The sequence below is a fragment of the Thamnophis elegans genome, chromosome 12 (assembly GCF_009769535.1).
Source record: "Thamnophis elegans isolate rThaEle1 chromosome 12, rThaEle1.pri, whole genome shotgun sequence".
Lineage (NCBI taxonomy): Eukaryota > Metazoa > Chordata > Lepidosauria > Squamata > Colubridae > Thamnophis > Thamnophis elegans.
The window spans coordinates 17,419,105-17,441,824 of record NC_045552.1 but is presented as its reverse complement, the minus strand read 5'-3'; the positions used below and the strand labels follow the sequence as shown (position 1 = coordinate 17,441,824).

At 46.3% G+C, this 22,720-nt stretch overlaps 1 protein-coding gene across 3 annotated transcripts in view; it reads right to left on the bottom strand.

Annotated features, from left to right (window-relative positions):
• Positions 1-2,444: 2,444 nt before the first annotated feature.
• AHDC1 (AT-hook DNA binding motif containing 1) overlaps positions 2,445-22,720 on the bottom strand; it is a 280,849-nt gene continuing 260,573 nt past the window's right edge. For 2 of the 3 annotated variants that reach the window (XM_032227379.1, XM_032227382.1), the window contains exon 6: positions 17,565-18,242. The gene's annotated coding sequence lies outside the window, so the exon portion shown is untranslated. Of the gene's footprint in view, positions 4,037-17,564; positions 18,243-22,720 lie in introns of those variants that run through there. The other variant, XM_032227381.1, reaches the window with a different exon arrangement.

Below are 22,720 nucleotides of genomic sequence, written 5' to 3'. Positions count from 1 at the left end.
TCCCTGGGATAAAGCCTAAAAAAAGTGGGTTTTTAAAAAAAGTTTGAAACATTTATGCAACATTCAATGCCATTGAACCACCACTGCTTTAAGATAAGGACTGTATTCCACTCTGGCTGGTTCTGGGTTCCGTGTCACATTTTAGGGGGCGCTGGGGAAGAAACCTAGAGATTCTTGCAGTGCACTTAAGCAGGTCAGTTGCAAACCTGCCACCAACATCCTGAATTAAGTTACTGGTTTTTTTTTTTTTTTTTTTTTTTTTTTTTTGCAGCTTTGCATGTTGTGCAAAAGAGACTTTATAGTTTGGTGCATTGAATAAACTCCTCCAAATAAAGTTAAATCCGTAATCAGGTTAAGCATGTTGTGTGAATACAGCCAGGATTGAGTCATTTGGGTCAGCATAGCTGAGTGTTAACACCTCTAGTCTAAACCCACCCAACCCCACTGCACCACACCCACCTGAGCACTTTTTCTGGCGGCCAGTGAGAAAAATGAAGGAATGCGTGGAGTTCAGGGATGTGGAAGAATTTGGTTGTGCTGTGTGTGTAAACTAACAGCTGCCACCTCTCCCGGGACGGGGAGGGGACAGGAATGACCCCTTCATCACTGGAGACTTTCAAGAAGAGATTGGACTGCCCTTTGTCAGAAATGAGGTAGGGCAGGGGTCCCCAAACTTGGCAACTTTAAGACTTGTGGACTTCAACTCCCAGAATTAACCAGCCAGCTGGCTGGAGAATTCTGGGAATTGAAGTCCACAAGTCTTAAAGTTGCCAAGTTTGAAGAGCTCTGATGTAGGATCTTCTGCTTGAGGGGGGGTTGGACTAGATGACCTATAAGGTCCCTTCCAACTCTGTTAATCTGATGGGCGAGCCTCAGTCTGATCTCGAAAGCATTTGAAAGCAACTCCCCTCCCACCCACCGCCGACCCCCTGCAATTCCCTAACGGGCTTTCTTCACGCAGTAGCAGAAAGTTGCAGCGGGGGAAAAGAGAGTCACTCGGCTTCGAATCCAAGCCGCGTTGGCGCGTGCCCCGAAGCCTCTCGCGTGGAAGGTTGCGAGAGCGGGGAGTGGGAGTGGGGCGGGGGGAAGCGTGGCTATGGGGCAGCGCCCTTGGCTTTCCCTTTGGCTGGGCGGTGGTTTTTGGCAAGGCTAGTTTGTCCGGCAGCCGGAGGCAGCGCCGTCGGAAGAAGCCTTTTGAGCCGCAGCCCAAGATAAATAAAATCTCGTCCGCCTCGCCAAACTTGAGTGGAGAGACCGAGGGAAAGAAGAAGAAAAAAGGAAAGGGGGAGAAAACCAGCGAACGCTTTGCTAATGGAACCATTCAGACAAATATTTGTCTGAAGTAGTGTAGGGTTTCCTGCCTAGGCAGGGGGGTTGGACTAGAAGACCTCCAAGTACCTTCCAACTCTGTTATTCCAATCTATTCTCTATTCTCTTTCTTCTCTTCTCTTTTCTATATTGCCATTCCATTCTCTCTTCTATTCTGTATTCTTTCTTCTCTCCTCTATTCTCTTTTCTATATTGCCATTCCATTCTCTCTTCTATTCTATATTCTTTCTTCTCCCCTCTATTCTCTTTCTATTCTATATTCCCATTCCATTCTCTCTTCTATTCTATATTCTTTCTTCTCTCCTCTATTCTCTTTTCTATATTGCCATTCCATTCTCTCTTCTATTCTATATTCTTTCTTCTCCCCTCTATTCTCTTTTCTATTCTATATTCCCATTCCATTCTCTCTTCTATTCTATATTCTTTCTTCTCTCCTCTATTCTCTTTTCTATATTGCCATTCCATTCTCTCTTCTATTCTATATTCTTTCTTCTCCCCTCTATTCTCTTTTCTATTCTATATTCCCATTCCATTCTCTCTTCTATTCTATATTCTTTCTTCTCTCCTCTATTCTCTTTTCTATTCTATATTCCCATTCCATTCTCTCTTCTATTCTATATTCTTTCTTCTCTCCTCTATTCTCTTTTCTATTCTATATTGCCATTCCATTCTCTATTCTATTCTATGAGATGCTTTGGAGCAGGAGCGTGACGGGAGCGCAGGAAAAGAGGTTGTGCTTTTTTTGGGGGGGGGGGCGGTGTCGGCTTGCAAGCAGCCCAACTCTCGGTCCCGGCTACCCTTTTATCCCCACGTGCGCCGGGATCAGTGAAGGACGCCCCTCGTGGCTGCATTCCCACCTGGCTGGTTCTCGCGTGGGGCGAACTCAACCGCTTTCGGTCTTCCGGATGGCCAGCGTGGAGCAGCTCGGCTTCCATCCCCCGGGAAGTTGTTGCGGGGCGCAGCCAAGAGCAGCCCCCACCCCGCCGCGGCCCCACGAAGCCTTCGCTGCCAAGCCGTCTTCCCTCCTTCTCCCCCCCCGCCCCTCCCCGCGATTTCCCCCCGCCCACCCCAAGCAGCATCCATTCCAACGGCCAACAGAAGCACACGAGGCAACCTCGTCACTCAATATATAGGTTTCTTTTAATATAAAAAAGTGTCTATTAAAAATTCCTTCCTAAATACACAAAAAGACCAATTGGGGTGCGGGAGAGGGAGCAGTAAAAGAAGGAGGAGGTGGGGGGGGGAAGAGGAGTAGTGGTTGGGAGGGGGGGAATTCGGGCGGTGGACGAAGACGATTTTTTTGGCCAGGGAGAGGAATCAATCAAGCAAGCAGCAGCGGCGGCGGCGGCGGCGGCGGCTCAGAGGTGCCAATCCGGAGGGTTTGGAGTCTGTTCGTCTCCAAGCAACTACCAAGGGCTGGTATATTTAGATGCACAAATGGACAAAACACAGGATGGGGTGATATTTTTTTTCTTTTCTTTTTTTTTTCTGCACGATCCACAAAGCTGTACGGAAGTTTTTTTTTTTTTCCAAAACAGGAAAAGGAGGGAATTTAGAGAGCAGGACAAAAGGCGGGTGGGGAGAAGGGGGAGGGGGAGAAAGGGGGAGAGTCGCACGCATGCGCACACGCACACACCCTGAGCTCAGCACTGGCATAAAAGGGCGCACGCGGAGGAAGGAATACTTGATACTCATTTGGGCTTCCAGGTGGCCAATGAGAACTCAGAAAACTTCGCTCCCTTCCCTCCCTCTCCCCCCTCCCCTTCCTCAAAGAAAGGGTGTATTTATTAGCTTGTCTATTTTTTTTCCCTAGTTTTTTTTTTAATACAAACTTGGGTCTTTGGGTGTGTCCTGCCAAAACAAAACAAAAACAACCCAAAACAAAATATTTGTTTTTCCTCAAAACTCCCCCCCCCAAAACAATAGAAAAAGGAACTGAAAACCTCAATGAGAAACCCATGCTGAAATTTGCACATCACAAAACCACAGCAGATGTACAGATGCAATATACAATTCACGATTTATAATAAAACATTATATACAATAAATAGGTTCTTGTTACTTTTTTTTTTTTGTCAATCTGCAAATAAGATTTCTCAGTGCATATCCGACACAATTAGCTTCTCTCCTGCTTTGACTCTCTGGCCGCCTTTTTTTTTTTTTCCTTCTTCTTCTCCATTATTATTATTATTATTATTATTTGTCTTCAAAACATTTCAGATTTTGAATGTATGTGTGTGTGCGTGTGTGTATGAATGGGAGGATACATCTTGGTGGTGTTTGCTCTTTTGTAATTTTTCTTTTCTTTTTTACATTTTTGAAAAGTATTTACAATTGCTGGTTTTGTGCAGATAGAAAAGGCCCGTTTCCCTCAACCCTCCCTCCCTCCTTCCTTCCGATGGAGAAGACATGCTTGCGAGCTTCTCCCAGTCAGATCCATCTGGCACTAAGGGGGCAGAGAGGAGCAGTAACAGAGGAGCGGGGGCCACACAGAGAGTAGTGTGGGGAGAGTGCCCCAAAAGGCGATGCAAGTCTTCCATGGACTTGCTGGAATCTCTTGGTCGGTGGTGGTGGTGATCTTCGCTGGTAGATCTCTCGTCTCCCATCCCATTCCAACAAAGTAACAGGTCACAAGGAGCCGGTGTGTTGCATGCTTATAACAAGGGTGGTGAGAAGACAGGGATCTTCTTCCTTTGGGTAACAGAAACTGAGAACAGAAAAAAGAAAGTTTACTACATGCAAAGTGGAGGCAGGTGGGTAGTAGCTGGAGATCAGCCTAAGGGAGAAGAACCACAACTGGATAATGCAAATAAGGGACACAGATCGTGGAAAATAACAGAAATGTCCTTTTTCAAATTAGCGTTGAAATGCAAACTGGCTTTGGATTTATTTACTTAGTTTAAAGCATTTGTATGGCTGTTCATCTCATAAACAACGGTGGGCAATCAAAAGATGATCTCAAAAGAGCAAAGCTTCTCAACTTTGGTCAACTGAAGATGTGTGGACTTCTGACTCCCAGCACTCCCCAGCGAGGAGTTCACCCACGTCTTCAAGTGGCCAAGGTTGAGAAACACTCTCCAGAGCAGGGATCAGCAACCCGTGGCTCTGGAGCCGCATGTGGCTTTTTCATCCTTCTGCTGCGGCTCCCTGTGGCCGGTCGGCTCCACAATTGATAGGGCTTTCGGTTAGGACAGGTAGAGGAAAAAGGATGCCACGCTAGGAGGAGACTCTATGGTGGTGGAACCGGACTTCCGGTCAGGAGAAGAAAAAGGACGCCGTACTAGGAGGAGACTTGTATGATGGGGGAGCTGGACTTCCAGAATTGAAGGGGGGGCTTCCGTTTAGGACCTTTGTGGCTCTGAATGCTTAAGGTTGCTGACCCTTACTCTAGAGCAGTGTTTCTCAACCTCAGTTGCTTTAAGACGTGTGGACTTCAACTCCCAGAATTCCCCAAACAGCCATGCTTCTTTCTGGGAGTCGAAGTCCACACGTCTTAAAGAAGCTGAGAAACACTGCTCTAGAGTACACTGCCTGCAGCCTGTGTTCCTCCTATCTATGGCTCAAAATCTTGGTATCGGCACGGTTATTCCTGGTGTTCCTACTTAGTCACAGTTCTCCAACATTTTACACAGAGGCTTTTCCTAGCCCTAATCTGATTCAGACAGGGCTAGCATCTCCCTGGCTGAGGAACTCTGAGTGCATAGACTTTAAAGTCGCCAAGGTTGGATACCTTTGCATTAGAACAGTGTTTCTCAACCTTGGCGACTTTAAGTCCTGTGGACTTCAACTTCCAGAATCCCCCAGCCAGCACAGCTGGCTGGGGGATTCTGGGAGTTGAAGTCCACAAGACTTAAAGTCACCGAGGTTGAGAAATACTGCATTAGAAGTTCTGCAACTCATGATGCTGGGCTAATTCACAAGGCTTATCGGCTTGTCTTATGTGCTTGGCTTTATATGCCTTCCACGTGTACATCTGCAGTGTAGCTTGCTGACTGCCAAATTGGTTGAGGTGGAGTAAGGTGGTTAGGTTGCTGATCTAAGACAACCTTCTCCAAGGGGTTAGACCTCAACTAGCAATTGGATAGTGTTGGGTTGAAGCAAAATAGCCTGGAACAATGACTCTCATTGTTCTTTCCTGGGGAGGAAAGCTAGGGCAAATGTAGACAGCAGACTAAAAAGCAGAAACCTCACCCTAACAACAAAAGTGCATACAGTCAAGGCTATGGTTTTCCCAGTTGCAATGGATGGCTGTGAAGGCTGGACCAGAAGGAAGGCTGAGCGCCAAAGAATGGAGGCCTTTGAACTCTGGTGCTGGAGAAGACTCCTGCGAGTCCCTTGGACTGCAAGGCGATCAAAACGGTCAGTCCTAGAAGAGATCAACCCTGACTGCTCTGTAGAAGGCCAGATCCTGAAGATGAAACTCAAATGCTTTGGCCACCTAATGAGAAGGAAGGACTCACTCGAGAAGAGCCTCATGCTGGGAATGATGGAGGGCGAAAGAAAAAAGGGTCGACAGATAATGAGGTGGCTGAATGGAGTCACCAAAGCAGTTGGTGCGAGCGTAAATGGATTCCAGAGGATAGTAAAGGACAGGAAGTCCTGGAGGAATGTTGTCCATGGGGTCACGACACAACTTTGCAACTAACAACAACGACTCTCAATGCCTTCTGAAGTTTTACCTATAAGCGTTGAAGTGCACTCCTCTGTCTATAAATGGTAAAGGGAGGTACATGGATTAATTTAAGTCCAAATCAACTTGAAAAATCAAGCTGGGCTCAATATTCCCCATCGATATGACTTGCAAAATCAAACTGGCTCAATATTCACAATCGATACGAGAGGGAGGGAGAGTTTCTTTTTCACATGCACAAAAGCTTTTCTGCAGTATCTGAGTGATTCAGAGGCCTCCAGGTCATTTTAACTTTCCAGTCTGATTTGGAAAGTCAATTCCGTTCAGATGATTGATCACAGTAGGTTCAAACGAAATCCCCAAATTGAAATTTTGCATGGCCCTAAAATGCACTGAAGACAATAGACTTGATCAACTCTGCATGGACCGTGAAATGGGGGAATCCTTCTGGTCTAGAAGAAAAACTTAAGGCCAGAGGAAGGACAAATTAGGGCACCCTGTGGCTAAACCCAGTTCCCTGAGGCCAGCCCCAATTGGGTTTGGGGTGATAGCAATAGCACTTAAAAGTTATATACTGCTTCATAGTGCTTTATAGCCCGCTCTAAGCAGTTTACAGAGTCAGCATACTGCCCCCCCCCATAATCTGGGTCCTCATTTTACTGACCTCAGAAAGATGGAAGACTGAGTCAACTTTGAGCCAGTCAGAATCAAACTCCTGGCGGTGAGCAGACTGCAATACTGCATTCTAACCACTGTGCCACCACAGCTCATCATGTGATGATGATAACTGTGAAGTACTTTCCCACCAGAGGTGGGTTGCTCCTGGATCGGCCTGGCTCGGACAAACTGATAGTAGCGGGAGGCTCTGCCTACCCACCCGGATGCTTCCGCGCATGTGCAGAAGCATTGCGCACGCGCATGAGCCAAGCAGTAGTAAAAAAAATGGAAACCCACCCCTGCTTCCCACCAAAGGTGGTTCCTATTTTTCTACTTGCATGTTTACATGCTTTCGAACTGCTAGGTTGGCAGAAGCTGGGACAAGTAACGGGAGCTCATTCCCTTACATGGTGCTAGGGACTTGAACCTTTCTGATCGACAAGGTCAGCGTCTTAGCCATTGAGCCACTGGGTCCCTTCTACAACATACTAGATTAGGCTAAACCATGGTTAGAAGTTTCTTGGATAAGAACATTTTCAAAGAAAAACCAGAAACTCCAGTTGCCTCTTGAAAAAGCACCTTTGGGACAACCATGGTTTTGTAGTTTGTACAGGTAGTCCTCGACTTACACCTGTTTGCTTAGTGACCGTTTGAAGTTACAACGGCACTGAAAAAAGTGACTTATGATCATTGTTGACATTCACATTTAGCGTCTTCATAGTCACGTAATTTACATATTGATGACAATTACAGTGTCCCGGAATCATGTGATCCCTTTTGTGTCCCACTGACAAGCAAAGTCAATGGGGAAAAATGAGATTCACTTAACAACCGTGTTACTAATTTAATGACTGCAGTGATTCACTTAACAAATATGGCAAAAAAAGAGTCATAAAATGGGGCAAAACTCACTTAAAAACTCCCTTAGCAACATAAATTTTGTTTATTTGTGGTTGTAAGTTGAAGATTACCTGTAGTTCCAACCTGTTATAGAAACCAAGTCTCTCTTTTTGAGAATAGGAGTCACTTCTGCTGCTATTACCTCAAAGTTGGATGACTACAATGGACTCTGCTTAGGAGGCCCTTGAAGATTACATTTAGCTGCTGTATAGACTGCAGTCCATTTTAGCATCAGTACAGCTGCATTAGTGGCCAGTGTGATTCTGGATACAACTGAAATAGCAGTAGACTTATATACCGCTTCATAGGCCTTTCAGGCCTCTCTAAGCGGTTTACAGAGAGTCAGCATATTGCCCCCAACAATCTGGGTCCTCATTTTACCCACCTCGGAAGGATGGAAGGCTGAGTCAACCCTGAGCCGGTGAGATTTGAACCGCTGACCTGCTGATCTAGCAGTAGCCTGCAGTGCTGCATTTAACCACTGCGCCACCTTGGCTCGAAATGCTGGTTGTGACTTATGAAGTTTGGGTTCAGGCTACCCACAGCTCCACTTTCTGTAAACAGAGCCTGTGCCACCTGGTCAGTGGTGGTTTAAATCCCTTTCCTTGGGACATTGGAGAAGCAAGAGACTTTAGGGAGGTATTTTCTGGGTGGACCAGAATCAGGGGTGGGTTGCTGGGAGGTTAGGTAGGATTCTGCCCAGTTCGGCAAACCCCCAATTGCCACCCCTGGATTGCCATGCCCACCCCTCCCTGGAGTCTCCATGTGGCCCACTCATCATGCCAGGTAAATGCAGGGCCCATGCGGAGGCCCAGGGAGGGGGAAAATAGGCCTACTGGAGGTTTCGGAACTCCAGAAAGGGGCCTGTTTCTGGCCTCGGGAAGACCTCCAGAGCCCGGGGGAAGCAGTTTTTGCCCTCGCAGAGGCTCGAGAAAAGCCTCTGGAGTCTGGGGAGGGCAAGAACATTGCCCCCCCCCAACTCACTGTGGTGCAGGAGGTTGACTAGGCCACACCCACCATGGCCATGCCCTCCCAGCAAAGGAGCAACGAACCCCGTTGCTGCAATTTTTGAAGTCCACCCTGACCAGAGTACTAGAATACCATCTGAAGTCCAGTTGGTTACATTACTTAAACAGGAAGACTGATCATTTATTAAAAGTCCAATGCATGATCAGGCTGCAGAATGCCCATCACTTGTGCTGGCTCTGAAGATGCCTGTTGGGTTAATTGATTTGAGCCACTCAGAATTTGTGAGAGGAGAACCGCGAGGGTTAGAAATTCTGCAAGATCAACAAATCTTGCAGATAAACAAATTGCAAAGTTGATGATAGTTATTTGGGCATAGCATATAATGTGAATGCCAGACAGAGGTGGTATTCAGCCGGTTTGGACTGGTTCACCCAAACTGGTAGTGGAAATCGCTGGTGGGCCTACCCACCCACCCTGGCTCTATGCCATCCTCTTTAGCCACATTTCCAAGCCACGTGCATGCATGCAAGCCACGCGTGCAATCAAACCGCATGCACACAAGGCTAAGCGCATGCGTGGATGGGGTGCGCGAGAGCAAAGCAAGCGTGCACGCGGTCACATTTGCGAACCAGTAGGGAAAGTAAGTGAATACTACCCCTGATGCCAGAGTTTAATTTTATTTAAGGGTTGATAGTTTTAACCTATCGGGTAACCCAGCAATTGTGAGACTGAAATCAATGCGTAGCACTTGTTGTACTACAGAGGCCTCTCAGTCCAAGCAGAAGCAGACAAGAGCTTCTTTCAGGCTCCACAAACCAGACTTTGTAGTTTTCAGAGGCCGACCCACGTGGGGATCGGGAGGCATAAAAATGCAGAGGCATGGAGCACTTAACCCTCCCGTGAAAAAATGATGGAGGCCCTCAGGCAGAAGCAGCAGAGTGACAGGCGTCCTAGGGAGTCAAAGGACGAGGAGAACGGAGGGATCAGTTGTCATAGAGACTGTGACGGAGGACAGCCTTGTTCAGCTTAATTAACATGGGAGAGCTGCAAAAGGTATGTGTTGGAGAGCAAGAGGTTTAGAAGTGGCATCAAAATGGATGCCAGTAGGCAGCGACGGGAGGAATGGCTGCCTTGATAATGTTCTGGGGAAGCTACGGAAGCCCCATTTCCCCAACTTTGCCTCTTAGATTACCCACACTACCATTTGAAATTTTCTGGATCTCAGGCAGGCCCAAGGCCTGGAAAGAAGATGTAGATCAGGGGTGTCAAATTCAAGGCCCTGGGGGCCGGATCTGGCCCGCAAGGTGCTTAGAACTGCCCTGCGGGACTGTCCTGGAAACAGTGACGGATTGGCCTGCTGTGCTTCTGCCAGTAAAAACTGAGCTCTGGAGACCCCTCCCGAGCTCCGATTTTGCTGGCAGAGGGTTGCAGGAGGCCGTTGCAGCTGAAAACGGAGCTCGGGAGCCTGTTTTCCCTGGGAGTGTACTCGGGCCACCACAAGCACCCCTGACACAAGTGACATCGAGCTGGCCACACCCACTCCAGCCCCCTGATGCGGCCCTCAATGAAATCCAGTTTGATGGATATCCTGTTTCCCTGAAAACAAAACCTCCCTGGATAATAAGCCCAAATGTCTTATTTTCGAGAAAACTACGGTAGGTGATTTCACACTACACTCAAGATGAATGAGCTACATATAGAAGAGAGACCAGTGAAAGCATGGCCATAATATGGTTCTCTTACCAGACAATCTGCCTCACGATATATCAACAGAAGGGATGGATAAAGGGTTGGTGAGAAACTTATATAAATTAGGTTCTCCTTATCATGCTAAACAGGTTCCCCCACCCCAAGCTGGGTGTCCTGAACAGCAGTCATGCTGGCTAGAATTCTGGCAGTTCACTGACATATCTGAAGGGCCTCTCAGATCATGGAAACTCTTCATTGTTGTTATAGGGCAATGATGTCGAACCTTTTCAGCACAGTGCCCAAACTGAAAGGCGCGCACCACAGCACTGGAAACCCAATGACCAGCTGGCCAGTGCCCATGCGTGTGTCAGAAACCTGACAACTAGCTGGCTGAGCTGGGGCAACGGCCCACAGCACTGCGGGCCACCTCTGGCAAGCGTGCCATAGTTTTGCCATCACGGTAATATGGTTTGCTTTTCTACTATTTAGTGTTGTATGAAACAAAAGGGAGTGGTTCCTAAACCTTGGCTTACAACTTTGCATGTTGCATAATCGTAGCCAACTGTGGTTAATTTAACTCCATTGAATCAGAACGTGGCTTAGTGCAATGTATAGGTAAAAGTAAAGGTAATGGTTTCCCTTGTACATATGTGCTAGTCTTTCCCGTCTCTAGGGGAAGGTGCTCATCTCCCGTTTCAAAGCTGAAGAGCCAGCGCTGTCCGAAGACGTCTCTGTTGTCATGTGGCCGGCATGACTAAATGCCAAAGCCACAAATAAACACTGTTCCCACCAAATTGGTTCCTATTTTCCTACTTGCGTTTTTTTACATGCTTTAGAAGTGCTAGAATGGCAGAAACTGGAACACGTAACGGGAGCTCGCTAGGGATTCGAACCGCTGAACTACCGACCTTTCTGATTGACAAGCTCAGTGTCTTAGCCCCTTTTTAAACGTGGCTTAGTGCAATGTATAAAGCCCGTCAAATACCATTTTGCAATTTTCCCAGGAAGCCACAGTAAGAATGATGTGCTGAGACTGAACTCAGCAATCTGGCTTCTGGATTGGATTTTGTGATCGGTATTTATGGATTCCTGCCAACTCCCATACTTTGGCAAGATGCCTAGATCTTTTGTATTTGGCTTCCTCGTCCTGAGCCTCTTGCTACCTGTGGAGCCAGGAGCCTCTGCCACTGGCTTTGAACTCTCCATACAACCAAGGTAACTGTCTCCGGAAACTTCCCCCATAAACCATGCCTTGTATTACTCATAGCTGCACCTTGTAAGGAGCCATCATGTATAGCTTACAAGTTACTGGAGCTTGGTTCACCCAGCACACTCATTCACAAGCATGAAAGCCACATTATGGCTTAGTACTGCTTTCTCCTAATCCAGTGTTTCCAAACCTTAGTCATTTTAAGATAGGTGGACATTTTAAGATAGGTGGACATTTTAAGATAGGTGGACATTTTAAGATAGGTGGACTAAATAGGGCTATTTACAGACCCCTCACATCCTGGACATAAATGGTTTCAACTCCTACCCTCAAAACAACGCTATAGGGCACTGCACACCGACAACTAGACACAAGAACAGTTTTCCCCCGAACGCCATCACTCCGCTAAACAATTCCCTCACCACTGTCAAACTATTCACTAAGGCTACATTACTATTAGTCTTCTCATTGTTCCTATCACCCATCTCCTCCCACTTACGATTGTAATTTGTTGCTTGTATCCTTACGATTGATATTGATCATTTCCTAGTATGATTTGATTGCTTAGTTGTACCCTCTATCTATCATTAAGTGTTGTTCCTTATGATTCATGATGAATATATTTTATTCTCCTTATATGCACTGAGAGCATATAAACCAAAGACAAATTCCTTGTATGTCCAATCACACTTGGCCAATAAAGAATTCTATTCAACTCCCAGCGTACCCCCAGTCTTGTTGGGACATCGTGGGAGTTGAAGTCCAACATTGCTTAAATTGGTTAAAGTTGGGAAACCTTAATTCTTAATTCATAACTGCCTTAATTCTTATGCTTTTGGGAAGGCATGCATTGTGCTCCCCCTTATGGGCACATGCTTTACCTCTTTGAGTCAATAAAGCAGGTGGCAGTAACCATTTATATGGGTTGGACTAAGCAAATAAGAAATTGTCTTGCCCAGGCCCAGGATGCCACTAGCTGCTTTGCTCCTCACCCAGAGCTAACCAAAGGCATTCTGTCTAGATTTGTACACTGCCCTGAATCATGGTTTGCCTGACTTTGGCTTGTTGAATAGATCACTCTGGTGTTTCTGCACCACATATTAAGCCATAAAATACATTTTACAAACCCTAATAGATGGGTTTATGTAATACATTAAGCCAAATCCAAGCTACATTTTTCGCTTAAGCAGAATACTGAACCCTGACTTTTATTACTGATACAGGGTCATTATCTGGCTGGATCCACATGGCATCCTGATCCAACCCCCCCCTCCAAATGATGGCTTAGATTCAGGGGTGGGTTGCTATCAGCATTACTGCCAGTTTGCAACCCGCGTGCCAGTGGTGGGTTCCGGATCCCGTTGCAACTGGTACGCTGCAACGGGGCCGGGCATCCACTATGTGCATGTGCACAGTGCGCGCATGCGTACTTACCGCCCGCAGCACTCCAGCTGCTCGGTGGAGTGTCGCACAGGCGCCGTATGCTCCGTGCACATGCTTGAAGGCTCCAATGAGCTCAAATACAGGTAAGGAGGGTGGGCCCTCCAGAGCACCCTACTGGAACACTACCTGGTGCTCCCAGCAGGCACCAGTACCGGGGCGTACCGATCGTATCCCACCACTGTCGCATGCCAAACGTGCACTGCTCAATGTTAATTGTTCTTCACGCATGCACAGAACAATTTTCAGTGAACTGACAGAACCAACTGATTTTAGGATTCAGACAAATTGTATTGTCCTGTCCAGAAGGCACCACTTCAGAATGTGCCTGGAGAAGGCAAATGGCTCACAGATTTGCCCAAAGACAAAAGATATCCTACGCAAAGATATCCAGCCTGCCAGGGAGAACTGGCCTGAATCCTCTCTGTGACTTGCTAATTCTGTTGCCTTGACGGAAGATGCAAATTGAACAAGGAGCACATTTGCTTATTTACTGCCACGAGGGGCCACAGTCTTATGCAAGATACTGAATCCCTCGCTCCGTGACCACCACGGAAGCTGAGTCAGCAGCCTCCCCTCTGGCCTTTGAGATTTCGGCAGGCAACAATCAGCCCACATACTTCCAGACAATCTTCGTAGCCTTGAGGGATGTGCAAACTTGGTTCTTTAAAAAAAGAAAGAAAGGGAGGGAGGGGGGGAAACAGCAGGGGGAAAGAAATTTTCCAGAAGCCGAATTCTGGGAAAAAGCAATTGCTCATCCACAGAAACATGCTTTGCATTCAGATAGTCTTTAGTTCTCTTGTCCTTCGTCCTTGCCATCGCACTCCAGAGAAGGCTGAAAGAGTCACTGCTGCTACGAAGCTCTGCTTAATCTGCACTGGCAGAACAAAGTGAGCTCCAAGGACAGCCTGGGCAAGTTGATTTTCTTTGTGCCAACACCTTTCCTTCTGGGGTTTTTTTTGTGTAGGGGGAAGGGGTAGAATCTGGGTTCACTTGAAAGCTGATTGGGGCCAGAGAGGTGAAGCGCACACCAGACTCGATAGCAAGGGCTGAATTCAGCAGCCCAGCAGCCACATCTAGCAAAGGCAGGGAGTGCCAGGTCCATCTGACGAAAGGATCGTTAATCAAGGATGAGAAGACTTTGCCAGAAAGGAAGAAGGCTGTTAACAGAACACACAGACACCCCCCACACACACTCCTGGCATTGTGGTTGGATATTGTAATCCCTGCATTTCAGGAAGGGGTGTACACAGGCAATCTTTGGCAAGCGGAACCCACTATATCTCCTTATTCAGAACGAGGCAGCATCATGAACTCAGTAGGTCACGGTTACCAGAAGTTGTTCATTCATCAGTTAATTGCCTTTCTATCCCGCTTCTCATGATCCAAAATCCCAAAGTGCTTTCTCGTAGTGTCTCTCCAGCATGAAAACCAAGCTGAGACCACGAAGAACCAGTAAAAATTAGGATAAAAGCCAGCCCATTAATATATAAGGATCAAGGGGAGATTGACAAAGAGGAGTTTTTGAAACAGATGCCTAAAGACAAAGAGGAGTTTTTGAAAAAGATGCCTAAAACGCATCCATGCAGGGGCCCAGTGTACCCCCCCACCAAAAAAAAAATTTCCTCTCGAGCCCACCCAGCACCGACATTCAATAACAAACAATTTCCCCAACATTTGTCATCCTTCCCTCTTTGCTTTTCCTTTCAGAATGTTGATATTTTTAAAGGAGGGATCAGAAGCGAAGCCTTATTAGAGCACCGCTGGCTGGCCTCACGCTTTTGGGGATGGCAGACTACATCCTTCCTGCATTCCCTCCCACCCCCACCCCCGGAATGTGGGTTATCTCAGAGTGTTAGTGCCACACAGCTGGAGGGCCCCACCTCGGTACATCTGCATTAAAGAAGTACCCGAGCTGATCTGCCTCCCTCCCTCTCTCCCTTCCCGTGAATGGATTTAAATGAGCATTTAATGTGACTTTAATATGGCTGTTTCAGTATGCTAATCCATTATCGATTGATTGTTAAAAAAAAAAAAGAGAGAGAGAGAGAGACGCTCTTTCTCTGAAATGGAACAAGCCGGTGAGAAACAAACCTGGCATGCAATTAGTGCCAAATTACCCAGCCCCTGATGGCTTTGCGAGTACATCCTGATTAAAGCTGAAAAACACAGGAGGAAAGGGGACAAAATCCAGACAGGCATCTGCATTCCAGGAAAAGGCCTTCTGATGGGGGGGGGAGAGGGGGAGGAGGAGGTGTGTGCGCATGGTGGAACAACCTAATCAAGAGGATTAAAGGCACAGGTGCATACCTTGGTATAGTGCAGCCAGAAAACTCGCAGGCACAAACAATGAAACAAGGACAAGGTCTGCAGGGCTGAGCGGAACAGGCATTTCAGAGTGACTAGAGAGGTTGGAAAAGAACAAAAGACGCTATAAATTTGCTGGGAGGGGTATAAATATGTCCGCAGGGGTGTTCTGCTGCTCGAGCAAGCCTGGGGAAACAGCAGGATTGGAGCTAAGCATCCATTAGTCACATCCAGCATGACCAAGAGCCAACGAGGATGGTCACTCCACAGCATCAATAGCATCTGCAAGACCAGTATCACCACTTTTAGAGAATGAGCTTGGACCAAGTTCATATACCGCAACCAATTTTGGTCACACTGCTACGAAAAGGATGTTGAGACTTTGGGTGGGGCGGGGGGAGAAATCAGAGAAGAGCAACTAAGATGATCAAAGGCCTGGAGACTAAAACATATGAAGAAACGGCTGCAGGATTTGGGTTTAGCTAGTCTAAAGAAAAGAAGAATTAAGAGTGACATGATAGCAGTCCTCCAGTATTTTGAGGAGCTGCCACAAAGAAGAGGGGGTCAAATTACTTTCCAAAGCACCAGAGGGCAGGGCAAGAAACAATGGATGGAAACTAATCAAAGAGAGAAGCAACCTGGAATTGAGGAGAAACTTCCTAACAGTGAGGACAATTAACCAGTGGAACAGCTTCCCTCCAGAAATCGTGGGAGCTCCACCACTGGAGGTTTTAAAGAAGAGCCTAGACAGACACTTATCTGAAATGGTAAAGGCTCTCCTGCCTGAGCAGGGGGCAGGACTAGATGACCTATGGGGGGGCTCTCCCAGCTCATTCATTCTATTCTATTCGAGTGGAGGTTCTGAAGGAGTCAAAGGATAGACCACTGGTGGTCCTTCAGCCACCTCAACTAGAGCAACTGAGGAGGAAGGAAAATGGAGTTTCCCAATCAGCCATAAACCCTGCAGCAAAGAAATATCTTCAGTGAATTGGAGGCTCATCCAGACAGGCATCAATTAGCTCTACTGAAACTTCGATCTCGGTCTTGATGTTGCATCTGGAGTTGCAACATAGCCTCTCTGTTTTTGTGGGATTAACTGCGCTATTCTGATACATACATTCCGCTCAGTTCTTTCCATGTTGTTTACTTGCAGGATTTGTAGGCTGCCCAACGCTCAAGGTTATTTCCAGGAAGTTTACAGTAAAAAAGAAAAAGCCCGCCCCAAGTTAAAGAAGATTCAAGCAGATGATTTTGGCTTATTCTCCTCGCACATATGTGCTAGTCGTTCCCGGCTCTAGGGGGCGTTGCTCATCTCCGTTTCTAAGCCGAAGAACCAGCGCTGTCCGAAGACGTCTCCGTGGTCATGTGGCCAACATGACTAAATGCCGAAGGGGCACGGAACGCTGTTACCTTCCCACCAAAGGTGGTCCCTATTTTTCTACCTGCATTTTTTTGTGCTTTCGAACTGCTAGGTTGGCAGAAGTTGGGACAAGTAACAGGAACTCACTCTGTAACGTGGCACTAGGGATTTGAACCACTGAACTGTCGACCTTCTGATCGACAAGCTCAGTGTCTTAGCCACTGATCCACCATGTCCCACTATTTTTCAATAGCACAAGGCAAAAAGGAACATTTCAGTAATAAAGCTATGAGCACCGGGTGCCTCAATCAACAAGTTCCTGCATTATTATTATAATATTATTATTATTATTATTATTATTATTAAACAATTGTATCACAGCAGCCAGTTGTTTCGCCGGATTTGGCATTGGTTACTAGTGGGGCCTCACCCAGGGGCCTAGGACGTCGTAACGTATTTTCGTAATATGCGTGCAGATCCAAGCAGTGCGGCTTTTTGCATTTGACTGATGGTGATTTTGTCAATTTTTTATTCTTTATTTATTTATTATTATCATTATTATTATTATTATTTATCATCATCATCATCGGGTTTTTTTAAGTGCTTCACTGCAGTTTTTCTCAGAGTCTACGAGAGCATCTATCAACATGTTTCTAGTCCTTTTAGCAGAGATGATAGAAGGAACAGGTAGCAGAGGGAAGTGGCCAACCCGAAAAGACCAATCAACCCCCTGCCCACCATGGAGTGGGAAAAGATATGGAGGAAAGGAAAGAGGGTCGGAGTCACAAAATTACTTACTGGGAGAAGGTGTTGGTCTCCGAGATTGATTCATAGACTTGTAAAAATCTTCCGGGTTTCCCAAAGAAATTAAGCAACAAAGTTTTTTTTCTTTTCCCTTTTTTGTAAAAAAAAAAAAAAAAGGCAAACCAACCAACCAACCAACCACTGGGAAGAAAAAAAAATAAAGAAATCTGGAAAAAAAAAGGAGGGAGGCTTAAGGGAAAGGAGGAAGTGGTGACGAAGGAAGAGAATGCTCCATCTTCAGTCTTCCTTGATGAGTTTTCATTGGCGTTCAGAGATCATAGAGTTTTCCCTCCCCAATACCTTCCGCCCCACCATTTTTTTTTAAAAAAAAAAAGAAGAAGAAGAAGCAAAAATGAATGTCCCCTTCCCTCTGGCTGTCCTTGGTTTCTGTCCGTTGCCTTCTGGAGTGTTTCTTGTCTGCATGCTGCGGGTGGATGGGTGGTGAGAGGCATGGCGGCCTCCAGTCGGCCACTTGACTTGGGCATCATCTGCAAGGTTTTCCGATTGTCTTTTTGCTGGGCTGCAGAGGTTGAGAGAGCTCCCGAAAGTCTGCTTCAAAAAATGACCCCCTGCTTCCCGGTGCCGTAATCAAAGAAAGCAAGTTGATTGATTTTTCCCCCATCATATTTTCTTTCCCCCCCCTTTCCGTCTTTGTTTTTAAAGAAAGGGATATGGGGGGAGGGTGTTCGCCTCTGTCTCCTTTCCCCTCCTTCTTTTCTTTCTTTTTCTCTTTTTTTTTGTGTTTTGTTTTGTTTTCTTAGAAAAAAAAAAGCAAATGAACCAACCGAGAAATGAGCGAACAAACAAAAAGGAGGTGTTTTTTTTTGTCATACGTGTGTGCATGTGAGTGTGTGCGTGTGTGGTGGTGGGGGTTTTGTTTTGTTTTTGACTTCCATTAAATACAGAACTTGAAAAGTGTTCCAGAGAAAAGTGCTGCTAAAGTAGCTCTGAAAGAGATGGAAAGAGAGAGAGCGAAAGAGAGAGAAGGGAGGGGGGGGGGGAACAGAAAGAAACATTGATCAAAACACAGCCCACTCTTGGCAGGGCTCAAGTATTCATTTTGGTGCATGGAACCCAAGAGAGTCATTGTCTTTTTGTCCAACAAATCTTTTCTTTGCAATATACCATTTAGAGACCGGGTAAAAAGCACCTACTAAATATTTCCACGCTTATTTAGGCTGTCCTTTTTTTTTTTTAAGGATAGAAGATGGCTGGTTGGCCCAGGGGTAAAATGTGAGCGTGTGCGTGTGCAAGCTCGCTCCACTCGCACGGCCCAGCTCCGCACATGCACAGGACCTTCCGCGCATGCGCATAGCGTCAAATATGGACGTGATGACGTCCGGGCCGGTGGGCGGAACCTGTTTCTGTGCATGCCTGCAAAGGTAAGTAGAACGGGGGGGGGGGGATCCGCTGTGCCACGCGATTTAGATTAGCTAGAAAGCAGTTAATCCTGCTTTCTAGCTAATATAAATCGCATGTCACAGCTGATCATTGGAAATACCAGTTCACCTGTACCGGTAGCTTTTGTTTTGCTACTGGTTTGGTCGAACCGGTCTGAACCAGTTGCATTTCACCCCTGAAGCCACTGAAGTGAAGGGCAGCCAGCATAATGTGGAATGTGGAATTATAATACTATAATAATATAAAATTATTATTCCCATCGTAAACAATATTCATGGGCAGAAAAGAACTGAGGCCTGTCCACGGGGATGATCGGTTTCAGATTATACTTTTTGTTGTTTAAAGATACACAAAGACCTAAACTAGGATACACCTGAGGGGATGGTACAGATAATCCTCATCTGCTATTTGTTTAGTGACTGTTCAAAGTTACAATGGCCCTTAAAAAATGTGACAACCAGTCTTACGACCAGTGTGGTGTGTCCATGGGCACCTGATCAAAATTTTGTTGCTTGGCAACCAGATTGTGTTGACAATGGTTGCAGCTTCCGTTGGAGGGGAAAAAAAACAAATTTTGTCACATGCTTGTTAAAATTATTTTAAAAATTTAAAACAAGGGAAAGGGGAGGTGGTAAACTTTTCTTTTCATTTTTCTTTTTCTTTCTTAAAGAAAATGGACAATTTATTATAGTCTTAATCATCTAAGTTTTGAATGTGAGGATTCTTTCTCCACTTGGAAGAAGTCAGATGTCATTCTTTATATACATTTGTGTTTCCCTTTCTTTTTCTTTCTACCATTTCAATTTTCCCTTTTTACACTTTACTGTTTCTCTAGATTGTTAAGTTAATGTGGTTTTGTTATGCATATCCTCTGTAAAAGTCTAATAAAATTATTTGACAAACAATGAACGTTGCTTCCCGGGGCCATGTGATGGTCATTGGCAACCTACCAGCTTCCAACAAGCAAAGTCAGTGTAGGAATAGGTTTACTTAATGATTCATTTAACAACGGCAGTGATTTGCATAACAATCTGGGCAAAAAAGGATGTAAAATTGGGTCCCACTCATGTAACAATCACCTTGCTTAGCAACAGGAATTGTGGTGCCATTGTGGCTGTAAGTGGAGGACTACCTGTACAGCTATCTCTGGGTCTCCAATCTTGACAACTTTAAGCCTGGTAGATTTTAACTCCCAGAATTCCCCGGCCAGCTTTGCTTTAGTGGCTGGGGAATTCTGGGAGTTGAAGTCTGCCAGGCTTAAAGTTGCCAAGGTTAGAGACCCCAACTCTAGGCAGTTCCATTTAAGACTGTAAAAAGGGCATTATCTTTTATTCCGCATATCCTCTCCCAATTAAATAACAAAAAGGAAAATTAAAAAGGCAAAGGGGGACCCTTGGATCAGATCTTATCATGTTCTTTAAAAACACATGAATAACGGTTGCAGGAATTGGGTAAGAGCTGCAGTGGCTAGAATGCAGTATTACAGGTTACTTCTGCTGACTGCCGGCTGCCTGCAATTTGGCAGTTCGAATCTCACCAGGCTCAAGGTTGATTCAGCCTTCCATCCTTCCGAGGTGGGTAAAATTAGGACCCAGATTGTTGGGGGCAAGAGGCTGCTCTGTAAACTGCTTAGAGGAGGCTGTAGAAAGCACTATGAAGTGGTATACAAGTCTAAGTGCTATTGGTAGTATAGAGAAAAGAAGGACTAGGGGTGACATGATAGAATTATTCCAGTATTTGAGGGGCTGCCACAAAGAAGGAGGAGTCAACTTATTTTCCAAAACACCAGAAGACAAGAAACAATGGGTGGAAACTAATCAAGGAGAGAACCAACCTGGAATTAAGGAGAAACTTCCTAATAGTGAGAACAATTAACCAGTGGAACTTTAGAAATTGTAGATGGTTTATTACTGGAGGTTTTTAAGAAAAGACTGGACAGCTACCTGTCTAAAATGGTATGGGACCTCCTGCTTGAGCAGGGGGTCGGACTAGAAGACCTCCAAGGTGCCTTCCAGCTCTATTCTGATTGTTTTAATTCTGCAGTGTTAGGGAACTATCACCACATCTGTGAATTGTGCTCATCACCAAATCAGTCTTTAAGGTCCCTTTTCGAAAGGCAACTGGACTTTGTTTTTTCCTTGAAGATGTTTCGCTTCTCATGCAAGAAGCTTCTTCAGTTTGTCTTCAAGGAAAAAAACAAAAGTCCAGCTGTCTTTTGAAAAAAGACTTTTGGGCAACTTTTGGGCAACCATCACCTGGATGATTGAGGATCTCCACAGACATCAGTTTATAACAGTGGCTCCCAACCTTTTTTTGGCCATGCCCCACCTAAGCATCTCTAAAATCCTTATGCCCCCTCCCCCCCGTGACATATAATTCTTATTTTACTTAAAAAGTGAACTCTACTCATGCAGAGAAAGCCTAAAAGACCATTAACTTGGTCTAAACAAGGTGCAAATTGCCCCCATTAAAAATCAAATCCACCCCCCACCCCCCGTGGGGCCTGGGCCCCATGTTAAGAACCACTGGTCTATAATGAATGCTTCAGGGCAGAGGTGGCATCACATAATGTAACAACCAGTTTGCCCAGCAATGAAAATGTGAGCGTGTGCACCTTCTGCACATGTGCATGGCTTCAAAAACACGGCAATCTAGAATCGAATAGCACTGGGGCAGGTGGGCACCCACCCGCTGGTTGGAACTACTGGTTCGCCCAAACCAGTCCGAACCGGTGGGAGCCTACCTCTGCTTCAGAGTCTTATTTGCTGGTTTGCCTAGCTGTACTCCTTTCCCGCGGCCTCGACTGACACAAATTGCTGGATTAATGTTTATCAGTTTCCTGATTCTAATTCCTGGGACCAGAAAGTTGTGACCTTCAAAGTGAGGAATAGCCTGAGGTCTAATAGGATGCAACTGTATGTCTCTTGCTTGTATGGGGATGTGTACATTTCAATTTAATATCCCCCTTTTCTACACATCGGCTACTAACAGCCTCTCCCTGGCTAATCGGGACAAACTACCATGTTTTCCCATGTTTCTTTTGCCCCACGAAATATGGCCTCGGGCTAATTATAGGGGGAGGTCTTATTGTTTTGAGGTTGCAGGGAAGTTGCTCCCTTGCGAACTGGCTCCCAAAGAGCTGGGTACAGCCTCAGGGGCAAAGCAGCACACTCACGAGCAGCTGCCCAGCAAACCCCCTCTCCAGCTGGGCAGAGTGCCATTCACTGACCTAGGGGATATCCCTAGGGCGCTAAGGCACGTGGAGCTCTGCCCTCTCCCTAGCTCCCGCGGCTTGGCACATTCGGGATACCCCCTAGGTCAGTGCATGGAGCTCTGCCCGGCTGGAGAAGGGGGTGGCGCGAGCACCTGTTCTGCCCCAGCAAGCATGCCTCCCAGTCTCACCATGCCCTGGTCCAGGTGCCACAGCCGCACTCTGAGCATAACTTCTTCTCCGGCTTCCAAACTCCAAAACTCGGCTGCTGAGTCTTCCAGCAGTGGCCACTCTAGGAGTGCGTTCTATGGTTGTGGGACGGCTGCCGGACAGAGAGCCTTCCAGAAAAAGAGTCTTCCGGACACAGAGGCTTGGCGCCTTCGGGACATGCCTAGGTTGGTGAGTGGTGCTCTGCCTGGCCGGAGGGGGGATTGTCCAGGGGGCTTATATTTTTGCACACGTGAAAAATGTGGCAAGGCGTTAGTTTCAAGACAGGTTGTATTTTTGGGGAAACACGATAGGAAACAGAATTGAGCAAAACTCACACGGCCTGGTTGAAGGAGAAATCCTTGATCTGAGGACAGAAAGAGTGAAAGATAAGTACAACTCCCAAGGGAAGCTATTCCGGAGCTTGGGAGTGACAGACACCTCATGAGATTTGGAAGTGAAACCTTTTGTCTCTCACTCTGCGTGTTTGGAATGTCAAAGAGGTGCATAGCCTGCTGTTTCAGAGCTCCTGAACTACCCTGTTTTCCCCAAAATAAGACCTTCCCGGATAATAAGCCCAATTGGGCTTTTGAGCACATGCACTAA